This window comes from Hemiscyllium ocellatum, chromosome 20 (assembly GCF_020745735.1).
Source record: "Hemiscyllium ocellatum isolate sHemOce1 chromosome 20, sHemOce1.pat.X.cur, whole genome shotgun sequence".
Lineage (NCBI taxonomy): Eukaryota > Metazoa > Chordata > Chondrichthyes > Orectolobiformes > Hemiscylliidae > Hemiscyllium > Hemiscyllium ocellatum.
Window position 1 is genome coordinate 45825516 of NC_083420.1, and position 23016 is coordinate 45848531.

Consider the following 23016-nt stretch of genomic DNA (forward strand, 5'->3'; position numbering starts at 1 on the left):
GGTTCCTCTGTATATCTTTTTGGTTTGACAACTCTTCTGGAACGAGCTACAGTGTAACCTTCTGAAAGTATGGATTTAACACTTGGCTGTGATCAGTGACTTGTTCATTGTCCTGGTGTTCCTCGACACTGTTATCACAAGTGTTATTTCACCTTCAATATGCACAATTAACATTTGTACACTACCCTTCGCTGTTCCAGTATGTATTGTGAATGCATCATGAAGAATTTGGATAGGTGTTGCCTTGAAAAGGTTATGTTCTCCCTTTGCTTGTCATTCTGACCTCTGCCAGTGATGGTAACCCCAAACTCAGAAGTGTAGCTCTGAGGTATAACACAACAAGACAAAACTTTTGTTGCCATACACTTCGGATCGAATGATTTAATGTTGTGAACCATTCAAATAGCAAGACCGTTTGATCTGTGTTCAAGTGATGAGGCTGTTATCAGGTTCATGCAAATCTCTCAATAGTCTAAATATATACTGTGGCTTATTACCAGAAATGTTTTTTTCAGTGCATCAATCAAACTGAACATGGCATTCAAAAGCCTGCCTTGGACTCATTTGAAGTGGTCTTCACCTGTCCGACAACTGGAAATTGGAAGGAATTATCATTGATTAAAGTGAATAAAATTCATCATTGACAGAAAATAGATTGGTGGTGAGTTGGACTGAGGGACTGATGAAATCTTTGTGCAGTTGTAGGTATTTTCCACATTGCTGTGTCACTATTTAGACCTGGTAAATAGACTTGACTACTTGTCTCATTCACTCTCTGCCCATACATTCTTGTGTGGCAGTGACAACATCTCCCAAAGATCTTCACGTGCAAGTATTTGCTTTCCTTTTGAAAATAATGTCTCTTGAGATAGTGGGCTCATCTCCTTCACGCCTAAAGCATCTGAGCATATCTGACATCTCTTTTATGATGTCAGGCTCTATTTTTGCTTTATTTTGCTTTATATTAGCCTTTTTAGAGATGATATTGCACATTTAGAGTCAAAGAGATATACAGCAAGGAACAGACCCTTCAGTCCATGTCGATCAGGTATCTTAAATTAATCTAGTCCCATTTGCCAGCATATCCCTCAAAACGTTTCCTCTTCATATAACCATCCAAATGCCTTTTAAATGCTGTAATTGTACCAGCCTCCACCACTTCCTCTGGCAGCTCATTTCATAGATGCACCAACCTCTGCATAAAAGAGTTGCCCCTTGGGTCACTTTTAAATCTTTCCCCTCTCACCCTAAACCTATGTTCTCTAGTTCTGGACTCCCACAGCCCAGGGAAAGGATTTTGTCTATTTACCCTATCCATGCCCCTCATGATTTTATAAACCTCTATAAAGGTCACCACTCAGCTTTCGACACTCCAGAGAAAACAGCCCTAGCCTGTTCAACCTCTCCTTATAGCTCAAATCCTCCAACCCTGGCAACATCCTTGTAAATCTTTTTGAACCCTTTCAAGTTTCACAACATCTTTCTCATAAGAGGGAGACCAGAATTGCCCATAATATTCCAAAAGAGGCCTAACCAATATCCTGTACAGCCACAATATGACCTCCCAACTCCTATACTCTAAGATCTGACGAATAAAGGAAAGCTTACCAAACACCTTCTTCATTATTCTATCTACCTGCAACTATGAACCTGCACTCCAAGGTCTCTTTGTTCAGCAACACTCCCCAGGAGCTTACCATAAAGTATATAAATCCTGCCCTGATTTGCTTTTCTAAAATGCAGCACCTCACAATTATCTAAATTAAACTCCATCTGCCACTCCTCGACCTATTGGCCCATCTGATCATGATCCTGTTGTACTGAGGTAACCACTACACGTCCAATTTTGATGTCATCGGCAAACTTACTAACCATACCTCCTATGTTCACAACCAAAACATTTATATAAATGACGAAAAGCAGTGGACGCATCATTGATCATTGTGGCACGCCAATGGTCACAGGCCTCCAGTCTGAAAGGCAGTCTCCCACCACCACCCACTTTGAGCTGGTTCTGTATCCAAATGGCTAGTTCTCTTTGTATTCCTTGCTAACCAGTCTCCCGTGAGGAACTTTGTCGAATGTCTTTGTAAAGTCCATATAGATCACACCCACCGTGCTGCCCTCATCAATCCTCTTTGTTACTTGTTCAAGAATATCAAGTTCATGAGACATGATTTCCCATGCACAAAGCCATGCTGATTGTCCTTAATCAGTCCATGCCTTTCCAAATACATGCAAATCCTGCTTCTCAAGATTCCCTCCAACAACGTGCACACCACCAATGTCAGGCTCATTGGTCTATAATTCACTGTTTGTTTTTCTGGAGAATGAGGTAGATAAGTGAAAAACTCCTGGCCCAGACCTATTTTGAAACAACCTATTTTGACATTTTATGACACATATCTGGAGCAGATATGGCCTGTATCTGGGGCTCTTGGCTGAGAGGTACAGTCACAACCAGTGCACCACAAGAGCCCCTTAAAGGTTATCCTTCAAGATCTTTTCAAGCCAACCTGCTCAGAAAGGTTATTACACAGGTCTGGAGCAGATGGGAATGATAATGTTCTGTATTGCATTTAGTTTGTAGGCCATTAACTGTTTCAGATTGAGGGTTCTTTAAGCAGCTAAAATGTGTGCCACTATTTATGGAAACCTGCTACCCATTGCTCCAACCACTGCCACCATTTAATAACATTATTGTGTTATACAAATGTAACGTAAATGAGGTACTTCAATTCTATGTACTTGAAGATTTCTGGTGCGTTTGTTCACAGCTAGACTGAAATAGGTGATACAGAATGATCTCCAAACACAGTGCCTCAAAAGACCTGTGGTGATGTCTTAACATCTGGGTACTTGGCTCATTTCTATATTGAGCTTTTTAAAGGGAATATGATCACTCCAAATATCATAACAGAGCAGCACTGGCACTAATGCTAACTTAATGTTTGTAAAACAGGATTTGTCATTAACTGTTGCCCTGAAACTCACTCCTCCATTTTCACTAACAATACTTCATTTGTGGCTACTGATTCAAGCTAAATACAATAAGGGAAACATTAAGCCCCAAAACAGGTGAGTTTGGGGCACATGGGAGAGAAAAAAAATCTTTAAATTTCAATCTCAAACCTAATTCACCATAAACCCACACATTTTAAGTTTTAACTGAGTTATAACAAGCAACCAACCTATTCCCAGAAGGCGGATCTCTCAACTTAATATTGATACATATCTATATATACCAGCTGTTATCTGTCTTCTAGATTGAAACCTGATTGACTGGTTTGGCAGTTGAATATCAGAGAATGATCAGACACAGAAGGAGCCCATTTGCAAATTCATCTTTTGAAAGAGCTACCTAATAATCTAATTTCTTTGCCCTATCTGCATAGCATCGAACAAATTTTCTTTCAACTCTTCATCCAATTCCCTTTCCAAAGATGTTATTAAATCTACTGTACAGCATTATTGAAACATCTAAAAATTGTACTGCATTATTAGTTAACACACGGTGACTGTAGCTAACCAAAATCCCCTGCTCCCCTGTTCTAATTTGTTGAAACAAATTTTAATGCCTTGGTTTACAAAGAAGGTTTCTCAGAAACTGGTTGTATGTTAATATTTCACACCATGACTTCATTGCACTTCAGATGAACACTATAATCAAACCTGATTGAAAAATTGGAACAGTATGAGGAAAATATTTTAAAGTAAAAACATCTAAAGCAGCGGGTAATTAAGAGGAGAGGATCGTTAATTTGTCGGCAATGCCTTCAAAGGCAGCAGATGTAGATCCAATCATAAGGTTACATTAGTTGCACAGTTGCAAAGGAAAACAACGCAGAGCTGGAGGGGTAAAGCATGGAGAATAAATCTGAATTGTTAACTCTTTGACAAGGGCCATTGGAGATGATGGGGCAAAACACCTCCTTATGTACTGTAAAAATCTCTGGTCCTAATTGTGAGCTGAGAGTAGGGCAGCATGAGAGAACGTTGTCGGGTAAGGGCTGCTGGAGATGAGGAGGTGCAGAGTACTGAGGGGATGTTGGATGCTGTGAGGTAGAGGGAGCTCTTGCATGAGGGGGTACTGAGTGCTGTTTTGAAGGTGTGTAGGAAGTTTTGGGGTGAGGGGATGTTGAGGGAGTACTGGGTGCTAAGACTGTCATACAGTCAGAAAACCCAGAAGAATGAGTTTACCTCTGGTCCTGTCAAGTTTGACAGCAGGGCTTAATCCAGGTTGGTATCTCCATTTACCAGGTGAAGTGACAGACTCTCAGAGGGAGGACCTGCAACACCAAGCCTGCCACTGAGGTGATGAGAGGAGGGACAGATTGAGGTATGTAGCAGGGTGGTCCATTTTGATGGCTTAAAACTCCTCACAATGATTTTCTAAGGCACTAACAGTGAATGAACACAATGTTTGGGTCACTAAAAGTGACAATAGACACAATTGCTTTTTCACAGAATTGTGACAGCACTTCCAGAGACCATTCGGCTCATGATGTCTGTGTCAGCTCTCCAAATGAGTGGTTTACTTCAAGCCAATCTCCCACCCTATAACCCAAGCACATTCTTCCCCTTTAGTTAATAGTTGAATTCCCTTTTCACTGCTTCAGTTACCTCCACCAATCTTTTAGTTAGTGCATTCCAGAATCTAACACTTGCTGTATCAGGAATGTTAGTTTTACTTCCTTTATTAGTTACTTTTAATCTGTACTCTCTTGTTCTCAATCATTTCATGAATGGGAATAGTTTCTACTGATATGCTCTGGCCAGCCTCTGGGATTTTATATACTTCTATCAAATCTCTTATCAGCTTTCCTTTCTCCAAGGAGCATTCCTAACTTCTCCCATATCCTTGATAACTGAAGTTTGTCATCTTTAGAAAGACTGGCATTGTTTTTATCTCTCTGCACCTTCTACAATGTATTCACATTCTTCGTAAAGTATGGAGCCAAGAGCTGTATACAATATTCCAACGGATGTCTAACTAGCATCTTATACAAGTTCAATATCAGCATTTTGCTTTTGTACTCTATGCTCCTATGAATAAATGTGTTGCTAGCTTTAATGACTTCTGCCCATAGTTACTGAGGTCCTTTTGCTTCTATACTCCTTTTAGAGTTGTGTCTTTTATTTTGTTTTGCTACCGCTACCAAAATGAATCACCTCATTTCTCCAAATGTACCTCATCAACCATCTGTTGTCATTCCATCAACATTTCTAAGTCATTTTGGAGTTCTACATTATCCACTACAGTTTACAAATTTCCAAGTTTTGGATAATTCATTAACTTTGGAGTTATGTTCTGTGCAAAAGTTGAAGGGAATTAATATTTACCAGGAAAGACACTAGTAAATAAAACAAGTGATCTGAGATTACATATAGTTTAATCAATCAAGAAAGATAAACCAAATAGCCCCATAAGAAGACTTGTGAATTTAACATGATTTGCAACAGTTGTAACTGAGGACTCAGACATAAATATTTTCCTCAAACTATCTCTTGTCCAGCTGTGCAATATTTTATAATATTCAGGACTTCATATGTTGCAGAAGAGATTGCAGTTTATGTGCAACGGCAGTATGAGTTTACATTGGAGATATGCTCTGTACTTTTTCTTGTGCACTGATTGGAAACAGTTGAGATTTTAATTCAATCAAAACACATCCCGTAGTAAGCAGTTAAAATCAGGCCCACAGAATCTGAGAGCACAAGGGAAGCCATTTTGTCCATTGTGTCTGTGCTATTGGTTTGAAAGAGCTGTATAATTGGTTCAACTAAAACGTGCCCTTTCCCTGTGTCGTGCAGCTTAACCCTTTAAAAAGAGCTGTAGAAACTGTAAATCTAAAATAAAAACAGAAATTGCTGGAGAAACTCAGGAGATCTAGCAGTATCTGTGAAGAAAGAACAAGAGTTAATGTTTTGAGCCCAGTGATCCTTCTTCAGAACCTCACTGGACTTGAAATGTTAACACTGCTTTCTCTCCACAGATGCTGCCAGACTTGCCGGGTTTCTCCAGCAATTTCTGTTTTTGTTTCTGCAATTTACTCCACTCGCTTTTCAAATTTTCACATGATTCCCTTTTAAAGTCATTTAAAATATCTTGTAATCTTCCAATAATCATTCACTATTACATATTTTGCGTTAGTCTTTTCTTTAGTGGGAGAAGGTAAATTCTTTAAACTACATGGAGACGTGAAAGGATGCAGCCAGTGAGTTAAATTGGGTAATATAGTTTCAACCCAAGCAATGGCTCACTGAGCACCATCTTTATTAATCAGACATTCATGGGCGAAAGACTCAGTCCAGACAGCTGAGTACAAAATGCTAGACCAACAATCCAGTGCAGTACTGAAGGACTGCCACCCTTTTGGGTGCAGTTTAATACACCTCCAGTGTTCTAAGATAAATACAAAAGATCCTGTGGCATTTTTCAAAGAAGAGATCAATATTAATCCCTCAATCAACATGATTAATTATCCAATCACTGTTACACTGTGTTTGTGAGAACCTCTTAAGTGCACTTGGCTGCTTTCATTACTGCAGTGATTACAATTTAAATAGTACCTCACTGGCTTGCAGAGGTTTAAGATGTCCTGAGGTCATAAAAGGTGCCACATAAATGCAAGTCTTTATTTTTTTTCCCTCATGTTTTACTTGAAACAACTTACCCAAGGACTTGCTATTCTTCCTTTCTCTTCTTCAGTGAGGCATTTGTTGTGGACTGGTTTCGTCTCAGCACACAGTAATCTTCTTCAGTCTGACTCAGCCTCAACCTTCACAATGGCACAGTCAAGCACCGATCTGATTATCGTTTCTGTTTGCACTGGCAAGCAACTTCTTTGCACTGAAACTTATTTGCCTTGGCTTTAAATTCTAAGATTGCCACCCTTCGAATTAAGGGAGCCAGTCTGGGACTTGTGGTGTTAAGTCTCCAGAGTCACAGATGCCCATTGTTCGAGATCCAACAGGAAAAATAAAACTCATTTAAAACAGAAGGTAAAACCACCCCAGGCAAAGGGAAAGAAAAATGTGGTAAAACCAGCTGGAAGTGATTTCAGAGTAGGAAATGTCAGCAGTGTGTGAGAGCATGGAGCTGCTGCCTGGATTCTGGAACATTTGGGAAGAACTTTAGATTAGAATATAGAAATAAAGCAGTCACAGGTTCATTACCATTCAGTTGCTCTACTCATAGAAGCATAGAACAGTTACAGTAAAGAAGGTGACCATTGGGCCCATCATGTCCATCCTAGCTCTCTGTAAGAGCAACTTTAAAAAAAGACACTCTCCTAAACTTTCCCCATTGCCCTGCAACTTTTTTTAAAAATCCATTCCCTATTTGAAATCCCTGATTACCTCCATCACGTCCTGAGCCAAAATACTCCAGATTCTAACCACTCACTACATTAAAATAATGTTTTTCCTTGTGTCAACATTGCTTCTTTTGCCACTCACCACAAATCAGTGTCTCCTAGTGCTTGACCTTCTCTCCCCATTTACTTTGTCAGGCCCTTTTTAAAACTGCTCTGACATTTTTAACAATTTGTGCATACATGCCACAAGTCTCTCTGATCCTGTATCCTGTTTAGAATTGGATCCTTCATGTTATGTTGCCTCACCTTGTTCTTCCTACTATAGTACAACACGTCACACCTACATCATAGGCAGAGAATGGATGACTGACCAATCTCAGAACACCCTGAAGTCCTTCACATCAACTACTGGGCTTGGGAAATTCATACTCGGTTAGGAAGTATTTTGGAAGTGCATTTGTGTTGCACAGAGCAAGATCCCACAAACACAATTAGAGTCATAGAGATGTACAACATGGAAACAGACTTTTCCATCCATTTTGTCCATGCTGACCAGATATCCTAAATTAATCTAGTCCCATTTGCCAGCATTTGGCCCATATCCCTCTAAACGTTTCCTATTCATGTACATCATGTACCAGATACCTTTTAAATGCTGTAATTGTACCAGCCTCCACCGCTTCCTCTAGCAGCTCATTCCATACATGCACTAGCATTTGTATGAAAAAAATTGCCCCTTAGGTCCCTTTTCAATCCTTCCCTTTTACCTTAAACTTTTGCCCTCTAGTTTTGGACTCCCCCACCCCAGTGAAAAGACCTTGTCTATTCACCATATCCATGCCCCTCATGATTTTATAAATCTCTATAAGGTCACCCCTCAGCCTCTGATCCTCCAGAGAAAATTACCTCAGACTGTTCAGTCTGTCCCTATAGCTCAAACACTCCAATCCTGGCAATATCTTTGTAAATCATTTCTGAATCCTTTCAAGTTTCACAACATCCTTCCGATAGGAGGGAGACCAGAATTACCACACATTATTGCAAAAGTGGCCTAACCAACATCCTGAACAGCTGCAACATGACCTATACTCAATGCACTAACTAATAAAGGAAAGCATATCAAATGTCTCCTTCACTATCCTATCTAACTGTGACTCCAATTTCAAGGGACTATGAACCTGCACTCCAACATATCTTTGTTTAGCAACACTTCTCAGGACCTTACAATTAAGTGTACAAGTCCTACCCTGATTTGCCTTTCTAAAATGCAGCACCTCATACAGAGACTCTAACCCATCTCAAGAGAATCAATCATGAAGTCGGAAATGTCACTGCAGTGTAGAACAGAAGATGTGTTGCATTGGCTGAGGTGTTAGTCTTCAGGTGTGATGGCAAATTTCATCTCCATCTGCCTACTTGGCTGCATGCAAACTACCTCATGGCATGATTAGGAGGAAGAGAGTTCTAGTTCTCACCTGTCACTTGGCCAACATTTATCCCTCAATCAACATCAGTACAATCACGATCAGATAACTTCTTTGTACCAATGTTGATTGAGGGATAAATGTTGGCCAAGTGACAGGTGAGAACTAGAACTCTCTTCCTCCTAATCATGCCATGAGGTAGTTTGCATGCAGCCAAGTCGGCAGATGGAGATGAAATTTACCATCACACCTGAAGACCAGCACCTCAGCCAATGCAATATACCTTCTGTTCTACACTGCAGTGACAGCCCTGACTTCATGATAGAATCTCGAGATGGGTTAGATTCTCTGGTGAAAGAGTCGTAAATGAAGATCTTGTATCACTTCATTGGGGCAGTAACCACCCCAGTCTAAGTGAACACGATCAGCACATTAAAGAATGTAATTGCATGTCATAATAATCTGAATGCACCTGAAGGACTAGAAACAAAATCAATTCTGTTGAGGGCTTGAGAGAACAGGTGCAATACAGTTATATTAATGCTAGAGCTCTGAAACCACTTACATTTTATTAGTCAATGATTCAGTTGATTACAAATTTCAATGCAGATAGAACCTAATTAGACAAGTAGGTGTTATATAATAATCGGTACAGCGGCAAAGAAACAGCAGAAAACCAATGAAAGAAGATCTTAGAGTGGTAGGATGTCCTAGCTCTGGGCTGGGAGGCTCAGTTTCAACTCCCACCTGCTCTAGAAATAATACAGCCCTGAACAGGTTTATTAGAAAAATAGGTTAAATGAAAACTTGACATTTAAGGATCTGTAATTCTGTGAATACAAGCTGTGGGCTGGTCAAACCTTCCAACCCTGGCACGAACGCCTTCTTCACTACCCAATTTACTTACGACTCCAATTTCAAGGAACTGTAAACCCGCACTCCAAGGTCTCTTTGTTCAGCAAATCACTGTAGGATTTTACCATTAAGTGTACAAGTCCTGACCTAATTTTCCTTTCCAAACTGCAGCACCTCACACAGAGATTCTGACCCATCTCAAGAGATTCAATCATGAAGTCAGGGCTGTCACTGCAGTGTCGAACAGAAGGTATGTTGTACTGGCTCAGGTGCCACATAATACCTTGGCTTTGCTGTTTTACAAAGTCATCTAATTATTACTCCAAATATTGTCAAAACCGAATTATTGATTCTAAATAAGCTTTAGAATGTATTTTTTAATTAATGCCTGAGTCATGAACATCACAGGCAAGGCCAGTAATTATTATTCATCACTCATGCCCCTAGTGAAGGTGGTGGTGAGCTGCTTTCTTGTATTGTGGTAGATTGTGGTATTTCTTATTTCTGGACAGATGCAAAATCTGATATTTTTTTTTCAGTAACAATCAAATTCTGTGCTGCCAAACCACTATTTACATCCAAGTGTTGTAAGAGAGGCTTTTCCAGGATTTTGACATCACTGACACAGTGGTACAGTTCCAAATCAAGATGGTGTTTCGTTTACAGAGAAACTTGCAGACAATGATTCAAGTCAAAGAACTGGGAAAGGCATAATGGACCAAATGGCCCACATCTGCTGACCTTGTCCTTTTTGGTGATAGATGCCATTTGGAAGGTGCTGTCATGGAACCTTGATGGTACTGCAGCGTTCTTGAAGATGGTACGCACCACTAGCCCTGAATGTCAGTGATGAAAAGAATGCATGTTGAAGGTAACGAATGGGTACCAATTAAGTGGGCTGGTTTTCCTTGGATGGTGTTGAGTTTCTTGAGTATTGTTGGAGCTCTACACATTCAGGCAAGTGAAGGACTCCCAACTTGAGCCTTGTAGATAATGGAAAGGTTTTGGAGTGGCAGGAGATGAGTCACTTATTGCAGGATTTCAAACATCTGACATAATTTTGTAGCCTCAACATGCATTTGAACAGTCCCATTCAGTTTCTGATGACTACTTTGATGATACTCAAAATGTTGATGATGGTAGTTTTTTTTATTATAATAGCATTGCATGTCAAGGGAAGTGATAGAATTTATCACTTTCATAAGTGAAGTAGACGATTACTGTGAAGCATTTGTGTGATGCAAACATTACTTTCCCTTATCAAGCCAAGTCTCAAATTTATCCAAGTATTGTTGCACAGGGACACAGATTGCTTCAGTATCTGAGGAATTGTGAATAGTGTTGAACATTGTGCAATCATTAGCGAACATCTCACCTTTGATCTTACGATGGAACAAAGGTCACTGATGAAGCAGCTAAAAAGGTTGGGCCTATGGTATTGGTCCGATAAACACTTAAAGCAATGTTTTGAGGATGAATTGATTGATATTATTGCCATTGTCAGATCTGAAATTCAATCATTTTGCCCAGGTTGGACAAACATTATAATGAAGTCTGGAGCTCAGTGGTCCTGACAGAATCTAAACTGAGCATCAGTGAGCAGGTTCTTCGTCAATTAGAAACACTTCACAGCACTGGCAAGTGACCTTTCTAATACCTTGGACTAGGCTTTTTGCAATGATCAATAATCAGCCATTTCCTGAAGTCACATAGAATGTAATTTGGCAGAAAATTGGCCTCTGAGATGGTGGGACCTTCAGGAGAAGGCCAATATGGATCATTCATGGCACTACCTGTTGAGATTGTTGCAAATGCTCTGTCATTGCTATAAGTAACAAAATGCTGGGTGTGGTATAGTGAAATTGGCTTAAACCATGACAACACAACTGATGACGTGACTTGGTTATTGATAAGAGAAAAGACATTAAGCTAGAATGAGTATGTAAGGAGAGACGTCATAAAGAGAGCTACATTAGATAACCTACTGTAACTATTTATCTACACAATAGTTAAGTGCAAGAAACTCACTGCATGAAGTGAAATATACATTCCCATAGAAAGCCACATAAGTATTTGGATTATATTTCAAACAAATACATAATACAAGAACACGGTTAATATAAAACACCAAAATGGATACAAAAATACATGTGAATAGAATATTTTTGAATGTTTCTTGCATCATATACAAGATTGTTTACCTGGAAGGGGACTGATCTGAACCTCTGGAAGTTGAAGGTCGAGGAATCATTAGACTGCCCTTTTGCTTCTTTGGAGATGGAGGGTTGTGTTTCATTCAGGACAGCTTTTTTAAAAAAACATATCCTGCAGGCAACAGCCAAAACAAGCTGAATGAACAAGAATGTGTTCAGGAATGCTGTGTCTGGGCAGGTACTCATTCCTACTGCTGTTGGGAGAGGTGTAAAACCGGTATTGTTACAAATCAGGCACGTGTTATTCAAATCATGAGCTGTAAAAAACTACATTATGGCAAAACCACATTAATCAAGAACCATCTGTATGTACAGATGTTAAAAGGAAATTGTTATCGTACATATTGAGTTGAAAAGCCATATAATGATAAGGAGAAAACCCATGATACTCCAGTCAGACATCTCAATGTGCTATAACAGAAAGCATCGAGACAGTGAAGGAAAGATCTCCAGAGCCAAAATGTGAAGTTAAAGCAGAGCCCAAGAGATACGACTGAAAAGGGAAGACTCCAAAGGCAGCACAATACTTTGGATTATATTAATGTAGCCTAGCATACAGCAGGAGGGCACCAAATGCAGGCCTTAACCTCAGAAGACTTCACAAGAAAACTCCAAAGGCAGGAAAAAAATTCTTGGAAAATTTCAATTATATGGCCATAAGATGGAAAGACTTTGAAGGGGCAGTTGTGGGGAAGGGAAGACTTTGACCGTAGCTGCAAACTTATCCAGAGAGGAAAAATCTAAGTACTGTCGCAGCGCAGACAGGCACAATTGCCCATAGTGAATTCCAGGAGAGACCTTGCCATTACCTCAACCAATTAAAAACACAGAAGACTTGAAGTGGGAGAGCTTAAGTACTTCAAACATTATTGAATGACTTCAGGCTTACACACAAAAAAGCACCGCCACCTAGTCAGCACATTTTTATATGCTATAGGGCTAATGACTGATGATGTTCTGGAAAGACAAAGTGTAGGAAAAAGTATTACAAAGTATGATGGATTTATTTAAAAATTCAACACATAGTTTAACTCAGAAAGAAATTTAGCGACAGCATTCTGGTGAACTAAAGAAGCAATTTTAACATATTTATATTGTTGAGCAGGATACTGTGAGTATGGAGCTTTGCAAGATGAATTAATTAGAGACTATTTGGTAATCAATGAGAGATATGTGAACTTATTGAACTTTCTTCAAGGAGGAGTTAATATTGAAATGAGCAGTCAAATTCGCCACCAGGGAGTATCTCAAATTCAATTCGTACTATGAGGAAACATTGAGGATTTTTCTGACACAGTTAGAAGTGTAGGCCTTAAGTTGAAAGTTGAACTCTTAAAAGTTCACCAAAATGTCAAAAATGTAGAAATCAATGTCATTGATATGAGGTTGTATGAGATGTTGCTCCAAACAGAATTATGTGCAATAAATAATGAACAGGGATAGCTGAGCAATAAAGTGTGGACAGTTGGGACAGTCCAGAAAATATTGAGAGTGAACAGCACCTTCAACACTGAAAAACAAAAGATCCTGCAAAAGGAACATTTCCAGAGAAATGCACATCAGACAATAAGGAAAAAGTTCAAGAGGTTATAAATATTCCCAGGGTGGTGGGTGCGGGTGATGGTGTGGACTAGGTCTGGACTGTCAAAAGGCTTTGACACAGAATTTAATTTCATGCAGTTTGCCATGGTTGAAGTCTGTGAGAATTAGACCATCAGTCCATCAGTTCTGAGGCAGCTCATCACAGTCAACGACCCCTTAGAGATGTGGGGCATCTCTAATCTGTTGCATCTTGCATTCATTAATGCCTGAAAGGAAAAGGAAAAGGTTTGTTGTTAGAACATTGAATGAGCCAGAGGATAAAGTGAAACTAGGGATGCAGGGCAGCTCTGAGCCAGTGTAAGCAGTGCTGATGGAGAGAGAAGTTGAGAGTGTGCATATGGCAATGCATGGCACTGAGCGTGGATCTCAGATTGTGGAGAGAGCAGCTTTCTGAGGAGCATTGTACATCACAGAGATCACAGCCTTCAGGATTCAATATCGAGTTCAATCGTTTTAGGATCTGAGCACCTTCTCCCATGTCCTTATCACAACCCGTACACAACAGGGCTGCTACTACAACAACTCCTTGTCAGCCACTCATGGTCTCCATTAGCTGCTCTTGATTCTCCCAGGCTGACCATTACCCACTCCTTTGCCTGCCCAACAATTGTTCTCTCGCTCTCTCTCTCTGGGTTCCATCTCCACCTATTATTTACTCCTTCCCTTTCCCCCACCCATACACCAACCTTTTGTTAACTACAATTAGTTTCTGAAGAGTCACTGAGCCCAAAACATTAACTCTGTTTTCTTTCCACAGAGGCTGCAGATATTTTTTTCCATCAATTTCTATTTTTATTTCTCATTTCCACCATCTGCAGTTCTTTGGTTTTTCATGTTTCAGGATGGAAGTCTATTCATTTCAAATGTATTAACACCTCTGTTCCAATAATAAAAGAAGGACTCATGATGGAATGTGTTAAGTATTTACAGCCTGATACTAAACAAATTTAATATCACATCTAATATATTCTTCAGTTGCAGTGTATCTCCTTGTATTCAAATTTATTTTTGCAATCTATTGAAGCTCAGGCCAGAATACATTGCAATAGACCTTACCCTCAATATGAACCTTATTAACTTTCCTCTATCAATCCCTTTAGTAAACCTTGAAATTCACGTTAGGCCATTCAAGGATGGTCAGGAAGCTCTTGTTCACACAAAGATTGGTGGAAATGTGGGACTGTCATCCTAAAAAGGTTTTGGGGCTAACTGAAAATTTCAAAACCAGATCGATTGATTTTTGCTGGATAATGGAAATAAGAGCTGCAAAACCAAAGTGTATTAAGGTACAGATCAGCTATTATCAAACCAAACAGGAAAACAGGTTTTTAGTCTATTACTGTTCACCTTTTTGGGGGGAAAAATATCAAATCCAAGTTCCTTTTCTTGGAGGGAGTTAGGAAGATTCTTCCATCATCTGCATGTTCAATTTATTTGAAAGTCACATTGAACCCTTCTCCATATTGTGAGCTTTTTCCTTTAAATATAATCAACCCATAATTAGAATAGCATGTTATTATTTATTGGGCAAAGCTTCACTGTTTCTCCTGAATTGCAGCTAATTAGATGTCTTCAACATCTTCGCATTGACATGTTAATATACTTCAGCATCTTGTGCAGTCCTCATCTGCTGAACATTACTTTAACTCATTGAACACTAAAGAAATCTCAGCAACATTTGACAGTTGAGCCTAAGCACTCATCCATCCAAATGATGCAATAAGATATTGGCAAGTCTCATACCAGCCAATATTTTAGGTGCGTGTTTCTTGCACATGTGCCAAGGTATTTTTATAATTTTAAAATCAAATGCAAATAATGGTTGCAAGTTAAATATTGCTGTCAGCGTAGTGTTGGTTGGTACGCTTCAATCTCCGAGTGATGATGGGAATGCTGCCTTAGAACTTTGCCGAGATTAAATGAGACCATCTGCTGCATTTGTTAAGACACAACAAACACCTCATCTCTGGAATCAATCTAGTGAATCTTTTCTGAATTGCCTCTAAAACAACCACATCCCTCGTCAATTAAAACACTGGTGGCTTGGTGGCTTGATGGCTTAACAAACCAATTATGGAGATGGAAAATCTGCTACAAGTACCATATATAATGCTGCCCCTTTCCAGTGGTGCAGGCTACAATCAACTGTCATAACCACTGACCATCACCCTGGATCATTTATGGACATACTGAACTTAAGACAGCCAAAGGCTGTCATATATTTTAAAATGTAATTTATTTCAGAGTTTTGAATTTGAAATAGTCACATTGGGTTTTGGTCTGTGTGTATGAGGAGGATTAATGTCAACATTTGTCAGTACTTCTGGAGCCTTTTTTTAAACTAGCATGAGTGTGACTTCTTGGATAATAATGAGAATTTGTTCATATTGAGAGAACTTTACAAGTGGACAAAGTAATTTTGAAGGGCATAATGTTGCTTTCAGTTAGAAAAATCAGGATTTTTTTGATTATGAAAAAAGTCAATAGTTTAGAAAGCTTTGTTTTGTAAAAGTCCTGGCTGAAGTTATTAAACAAATTCTCCTAGTCAAAGAAGTTAATTGAGAAAATAGTTTATATCAGTATTACAGTTTTAGTTGAAAGCTTCAGATTAGATATGTTTGTTTAGAATCCTGAAGGGCATATTCAAAGATGAGTAAATCTAAACTCAGCCGTGTGCATAATTAAGAAAGAGGTTATCAAACTCTCAGGACTAAACATTGGAAGAAACAATTAATTCAAACCAATAGATATGATAAAGATAGAAATTATCTCTGGCGTTTGCCTCTGGTAAAGTGATGATGTTGAGATAGATGGGATTTTATTTTAACATTTATTTCAAACATTTTCAAATTATATTATAAGTAAGTAGTTTGGTTAGCTCTATTTTATCTTCATTTGTTTGGTGTAACGAACTTCTGTCTTATTGCATGCCTGCGTTCCAGTGAAAAGCTATCCTGTTGAATAAAAAAAATTATCAAGCCGGTTTTTCTTCTGGGACCTAATTTGTCTAGACATAACTTCAGCAGGGATCATGACAAATTGTAAGATATAAACTAAATTGAGATGGGCAGCAAAAAAAAAGTGAGCTTTCTGATACACCCCTGTGACTGAGAGTCTTCAGAAATGCACCTTTAAGAGTCAACGATTCAATAACTATTCAGTTACACTTGGGATATAAAGTTCAGTCAGTCTGAAAAATGAAGATCATATGACGATATGGAAATGGGAATGTTGCTACATAGGATGCAAAGCAATAGTGTCAAATCTACTTGCTTTTCCCTTTATTATTTATTGTTATATTATTGGAGTCCCTTAAATAATGACCCTGAAATAATGCAATGGATATTAGTGCAAGAACATGTCTACCTGACTTCCATCTTTTCATTAGTTTATCCAGACTTTTGTTCTATTTATTTTAAACATGTTAATGCAAAATTAAACAGCAAGGGACCGATTAGTTTTTCATGCTGGTATCTCACAGCCCATTTCAAGGAAGGAACAGCATAACTTTTTCAGTCAAGGATGACTTAAACTATAATTATGAAAAGATATTGAGGTACTACTTACACTTAGCAGAGGAGGGGAAACTTAACAGCCATTTTTAATTGTATGAGATTTTTGAAATTGTAAATCAGGAAAGATCGGTGTTGGAATGGGATTTGAATAATGTTCAACCATAATTTCAGCAGAAGGTCAATGGAAACCCTGAAGAATGCACATAATGAAATAGTGACAATAACCAATAGTCACAATACATGTTTATATTGTTCTAATGAATTGAGCTCTCAATGTGAAAAGCACTAAAAGGTATTCTGAAGACTCTATAATTGTATTGCTTCAACTGAAACTGTAGAAGTCCAAACAATAATAGTCTCAGGTTCAGTTCCAGTTTAGCATTTGCTGATTGATCTTAGCTGAGGTTAGAAGTACCTTCTTGATAATGACCCAACTGCTCTCGATCCTATTTTCTCTGACCTTCATACCGATCATGCCCAGTGGGGCTGACCCTGCTACTTCTCTCTCCTTCATGTTTAGTAATGAATTGGGGACAAGATCAAGCTCTGTTTAAAACTCCTGTTGTTCACGGTCTCCTTTGAAAAATAGCTGCATGATATTATACAGGAGGATGTTGGCATCCAGCACGACCTTCAAGAAAAAAACAGTGAGAACTAAAGACAGCAAGAGCACCAGTCCAGATAATGAAGTGCTGCAGTTTGACCTTTTGTAGTTCGAAGATGATGATTTAAGCGTGCAGGGCAGGTAATCAAGAACAAGATAAAGTATATTCACAATTGCATTACCTAGACCAGAAGCATTTTCTATCTATTAGATATTCGCTGGAAGCAACTGGCTGACAACGAAAAAGCTGAAGGACATTCTCCATCTGAATCTCCCATCTGTGGCCACATGAGAGAGAGAAGATTCTGATCTGAGCTAAGGATACATTGTGCTTCATTATTATGTAAGCATTTATATGGTGCCTTTGATGAAATATTTTTGAGGTGTAATTGCTATTTTTAAAAAACATTTTAAGGGATGTGGTCATTGCTGGCATTGCCCATCCCTAACTGCCCTTCAGATGGTGGTAAGCCATGAAGGGAAAAGACATGAAGGGAAAAACGCCTTTCAGAATTGAAGTGTATCCTTCATAAACTATTTTACTGTAACTATATCTGAACTTAAAAACTGGATTTTCTACTAGAATTAAAATCGCAGCTTCTTTCTTTTCTGTGACCTATTATCTCACTAAATTATGAATTGCATGTCTGATTCTTTAAATTAGAATTCACATTGTCTAACAGAGTCTTCTGTATGACTAACTCATGAAACCAACTTGATGGGGTGATACATAGTTGTTATTCCTGGGACTTAACAATGTCATGAATATTATAATCTGTGTGAAACTTTTTATAAAGATTATTTGGGGGAATGATAACAATCTCAACTGACTCCTCATCTTTGGAGAGAGATAGATCATTTCTTGAGGCCCATTTAGCATCATTAAATAACAGATTAGATCTCTCTTCTTTAACCTAAAGTTACAAGGAATAAACTGAGAGCCATACTTCATCAGGGACTATCTCAGAAATAAAACAGTGCCATGGTTCAGAGTTGCTTCCCTAGAGGTTCCTCTGAAGAAGAGAAGAGACATGTTCCACCACTGTCTACTCAATGCTCCATGCCCCTTTGAGCATTAACATTATAAACTTGCCAATTGGATGCCGAGCATCCCCATCAGACACCTCAAGTGCCATCAACGTCCGTCACTTCACTGCAGCTACCAAGGTATTACTGCCTGCACTATAGAGCAACGGCTCGCACTTATCTGGCAGAGGTCACTCAAGACATAAAAGGAGCTACAGCACTCAATAGCTCATATATCAGCAGCTCACCGACTTCCTAACACAATTAGGAGAAAGTGCACTTCTGATAGCTTTTCACCAAAGACTTCCACCACATGACACAGCTTCGGGATGATCACCTCACAGCTGTCTCAGAAACACACGTCATATAATGATGGATCAATTTGCATTAACTATTGCTCTTTTACCACTTTGAAACACCTTTCAATCAGAGACATTTAACTCTTAACTTTGTCCATGCCACATACTTCTTATTCAAAATGTGCATGGACAATCACAGCTCCATCTGTATCAATTAACACAGGTCTAATCCTCAATTACCCATGCTATTTAACTAAATACTTCTCTCCTGCAAGAGAAGAACATGCTGACATGCACGAACATGTACACACCTGAGGCTCCTCACCCTCTTTGAGAAGCCAGCTGCTAAGTTGACAACAAACAAGGGAATATGTCTGTGCTGTAGGGCTGATTTGGAAATGTACAGCTACTCAGTGAGAAAATCTCCAAGTAGTTGCTCTGGCTCCACATCAAGCAGCAACATCTGAATAAAACCTTGGGACAGGGTGGTAGCTTCCAGCACTAACAATTTTTTATGTATTTCTTTGCAATCTCCAGTTCTTACTCATAAGCCTGCCCCAAAAGAAAATTCTCCAACATCCCACAGGCCCAAATCTACCAACACCTTACAACATAACTCGAAGGAAGAACATGAAAGGAACCTTTCCTCCTCACCCTATAACAACACAATTGACACTTACCCCAGAGGATGATGTATCTAGTGTAGGCTTGGGGTCACATTATGATGAGCACTGCACTGGCATGGGTCTGCAGCTGAAGGAGAGATCAATGGCTGAGGTCTCTGAGACTCAGAAATCTACTGAAGAACAGGCCTCTGTTCAGCTCAGTGCAGATGTTGAGTCTCTGGACTCAGTCATTCATGATCTAACTGAGATGCATCAGTAAACAGGGAACATCTGGAAGAGGTATTAGAGATAATGATACTGGACTGGAGTATAGTGGATGAACAACTCGTGCTCAAAACATTGACTCTCCTGCTCCCAATACTGCCTGATCTGCTGTGCTTTTCCACTCTAATCCTCACTCTAATCTGACTCTAATCTCCAGCATCTGCAATCCTCACTTTCTCATGGAAGGAAGTGGGCAGGAGTTTGCCCAAGTTCGTACTGATGTCATGGCTCTGGCACTGGAGAACATAGCTATCTCATGGTAAAGTTAGCAGCCATTGTGGATCCAGTATAATGATCAGCATCTGCCAGATACGCATACAGCCTTTTACTTCGTTACTCATGGGGATGGGTTTGATGCTTTTATTCACTGGCTCAAGCAAGGGGAGTCAAGAGTCTCTAATCTCTCCCCTCAAGGGGGGAAGGAGGTGCCATTTGCACTAACAGGGAGAAGGAATGACAGCCAAGCATGCAGGAATTATAATCTCAGTTCACTCCGAAGAAATTCTTCCACACCATCGCTTCTCCACCCGGGATCTAAATGCCTCCATCAGGTCAAGCCCAAGGAGGTTACACCAGCACCAAGATACCCAGCAGGTTAGAGTTATCCAGGCCACAGACCACCAGAGAACGGCCATCATGGTCATCTGAGGCAAAGTGACAGCACAGGTGATAGGCTTCCATAAGCTCAGTTGCAACAACCGAGATGGCTCCACGATATAGCAGGAGGAAAAGTAGGATTAAAGAACATTGAAGTCACAAGCATCAACTTTCTGTATGACATTACACTTGTCACAATTGTTTAGCAATTCATACGACTGTTCTGTGGTCCCCTCTAATCTGTTATGACTTCTGACTATTCATGCTTTCCTTGCAGACTATCTTGAGTGCTGATGATCACCCTAGAACCTTACATCAAATGCACAGTACAAAGAGGGACTAAGGCTCTCAGACACCTCTATCCTCTGGGAGGAGCTTAACCTCTGGAACCTAAGCTAGATATTTGGATTTTGGGAATCAATCAGCAGAGAAAGACATTTATATCTCAGCGATAGACGGATATGCCTTTATAAACAAAGTTTTGATTGATATAAGTAATCCCTAGTGATGTTCTAGTGAGAAAACTGAACTGAAGGTTAATGGTGCAAAGGAAACAAATTAATTTACATTTTTTTGCTGAACAAAATAACTTAACATTATAAAGTTATGAACCAAACATTCCTTTGACAGCAAGAATGTCTCTGCACCATCATTGGCTTAGAGTTCTGAGTACACACATATGTTACTACAAAATCATTTGCCTTCAGTTCGAGCTGCTGTCATGTTCTCTTGCCTTGTCAAAATACTACCCTGAATCCTTTAGCTTCCCCATCATCAGCAATGATTCCCTCAGACTCCTCTTTCTCCTTATCCGAGCAAACATTTCACCACTTCTAATTTCTAACTGCATCATAGAGATAAACTGAGGATTTTGTCTGAGGGTTTCACACTGGGATTATCAGCTACCTCTTGTCATCCAAGAGATGGTCCTGAACATTGAGGGTATGATATCCTATCTGTTCAGAATCTGGTTAGATAATGCCATGGAGCTCTGAGCACCACACGTATGTAAACAGTGAGCCCTTATACCCGAGGAGCCCAGCGATGCTACAAGTCCAACACCTCAGGCACCCCTTGTGCCCATGGTGAACTGGTCAAACTGTAAAGGGCCTACCAGGTACATGCTTCCTATATGTAGTCTGCTTTGTGAGCGTGCATGTTTCCTGTTTTTGGCTGACAAGATTGTGCCCATGAATATAACTCCACGTTTGGGGTGTTAATATGTGGTCATAATACGTTAATGAATACAGAACAGGTTGCCGAGCATGGAGTCCCTGGTTCTCAGGACTCACATCCAGCATCCAGACACTCCACTGCACCTCACACACCAACATTGTCACTGGCCTGATCCTCACTTCTCATGGTTTCCACACACCAATAACTATTCTGCTGTAGCAGGTTTATCACCCCGTGGTACATACAGTCACTGACCTTCCACCTATCAAATCAAAGTGGCATGCAATAAAAGGCAACTGATTAAAACTAGTGAAGGATAAGGATGCTTGTGTCATAGAGAGGAGATGGTCTCTCACATCATGGATGGGTTATGATGGCAATCCTTGGAATCCAGTGTCAGTGAGACCATTGAGGATGATTGCATATTCCTGCCTTATATCCTTTTGCCTCCCAACTCAGCTTCATCCTATTATGTGACATGCTAACTGCAGACAGCATGATAAAAGCATTTTTTGATTTCCTCCTTATTCCTCTTTCCTCACCCCTTGGAATTCCCAATTCCAGATACCCATAAACTGCCACGTGCCCAAACACACTAAAGCCTGAAGGAAGAGAGAGCAAGAGAGAGAAGCAAGACGTTGTTAAGGTACATTGTTATTTGCTCTGACACTTCAAATACCTAAGAGGCCGGAGACACGATCATTCATCCAGATTCATATAATCTGCAGATGGGCCATGAGGAAAGGATGCCTCATTTACCTAGCTCCCTTTGAGGGAAAGCCACAGTAGTTCTGTTGCAGAGGACTCACATGAAAACCTCAAACGGGGCAGCAGACAGGAAAACATTATATGCATCAGCTGGCCTGCTTTGCAGATTGCCTCTTGTTATTGTCAAGGAACATGGAGACATCTGGTTCCATGTTGCCTGAGGGCAAAAGGTACAGCTTGTCCTCAACGCAGCCATCTCATTGTGATGTTACATTCGTAGAGACACTGTTGCTACTGTACTGCCCTTACAACTGTTGCAGCTGTATGTAGATAGGTAACCTATTCCTCTATGATGCCACTGAGAATGTAAAATTGAGGAAGTTGTCCAAACACACTCCACAGGTATTTTCAAATAACCTTACAAACGAAAAGCTTTCTAAAAATGCCCTTACCTGTAATTTGTGTGCCTGGCCCTTTAAGGGATGTTAACACAAGATCCATCTGTAAATGCTTGTACTACAGAGTGTTTTACAAAGGCAATGACTGGATGTGTATGGTTTAAATTTCATATCCTGTCATAACATCAGCCAAATGGAATGTGTGACGACAGCAAAGTATCGATTCAAAGCTTTCCAGCACAAGGCATATCTACATGGCCCCTAATCCTCATAGAACACTGAGTAAGTTGCACAGGAAGAGGCCAGAGGAACAAAAGCTGCACCAATACCCTTCTCCCCACTGGAGGCAGTGGTCTAGAAATTAATTTGGTATTCTCTAACTGCAGAACT

General features: G+C 39.7%; 1 protein-coding gene across 3 annotated transcripts in view; it reads right to left on the minus strand.

Annotated features, from left to right (window-relative positions):
• Positions 1-22747, minus strand: part of LOC132825235 (complement C1q tumor necrosis factor-related protein 1-like) — a 46488-nt gene extending 23741 nt beyond the window's left edge. Inside the window, exon 1 of one of the 3 annotated variants that reach the window (XM_060840318.1) lies at positions 22681-22747. The gene's annotated coding sequence lies outside the window, so the exon portion shown is untranslated. Of the gene's footprint in view, positions 1-6677; positions 6895-11799; positions 11942-22680 lie in introns of those variants that run through there. The other 2 variants (XM_060840315.1, XM_060840316.1) reach the window with 2 other exon arrangements.
• Positions 22748-23016: the final 269 nt, after the last annotated feature.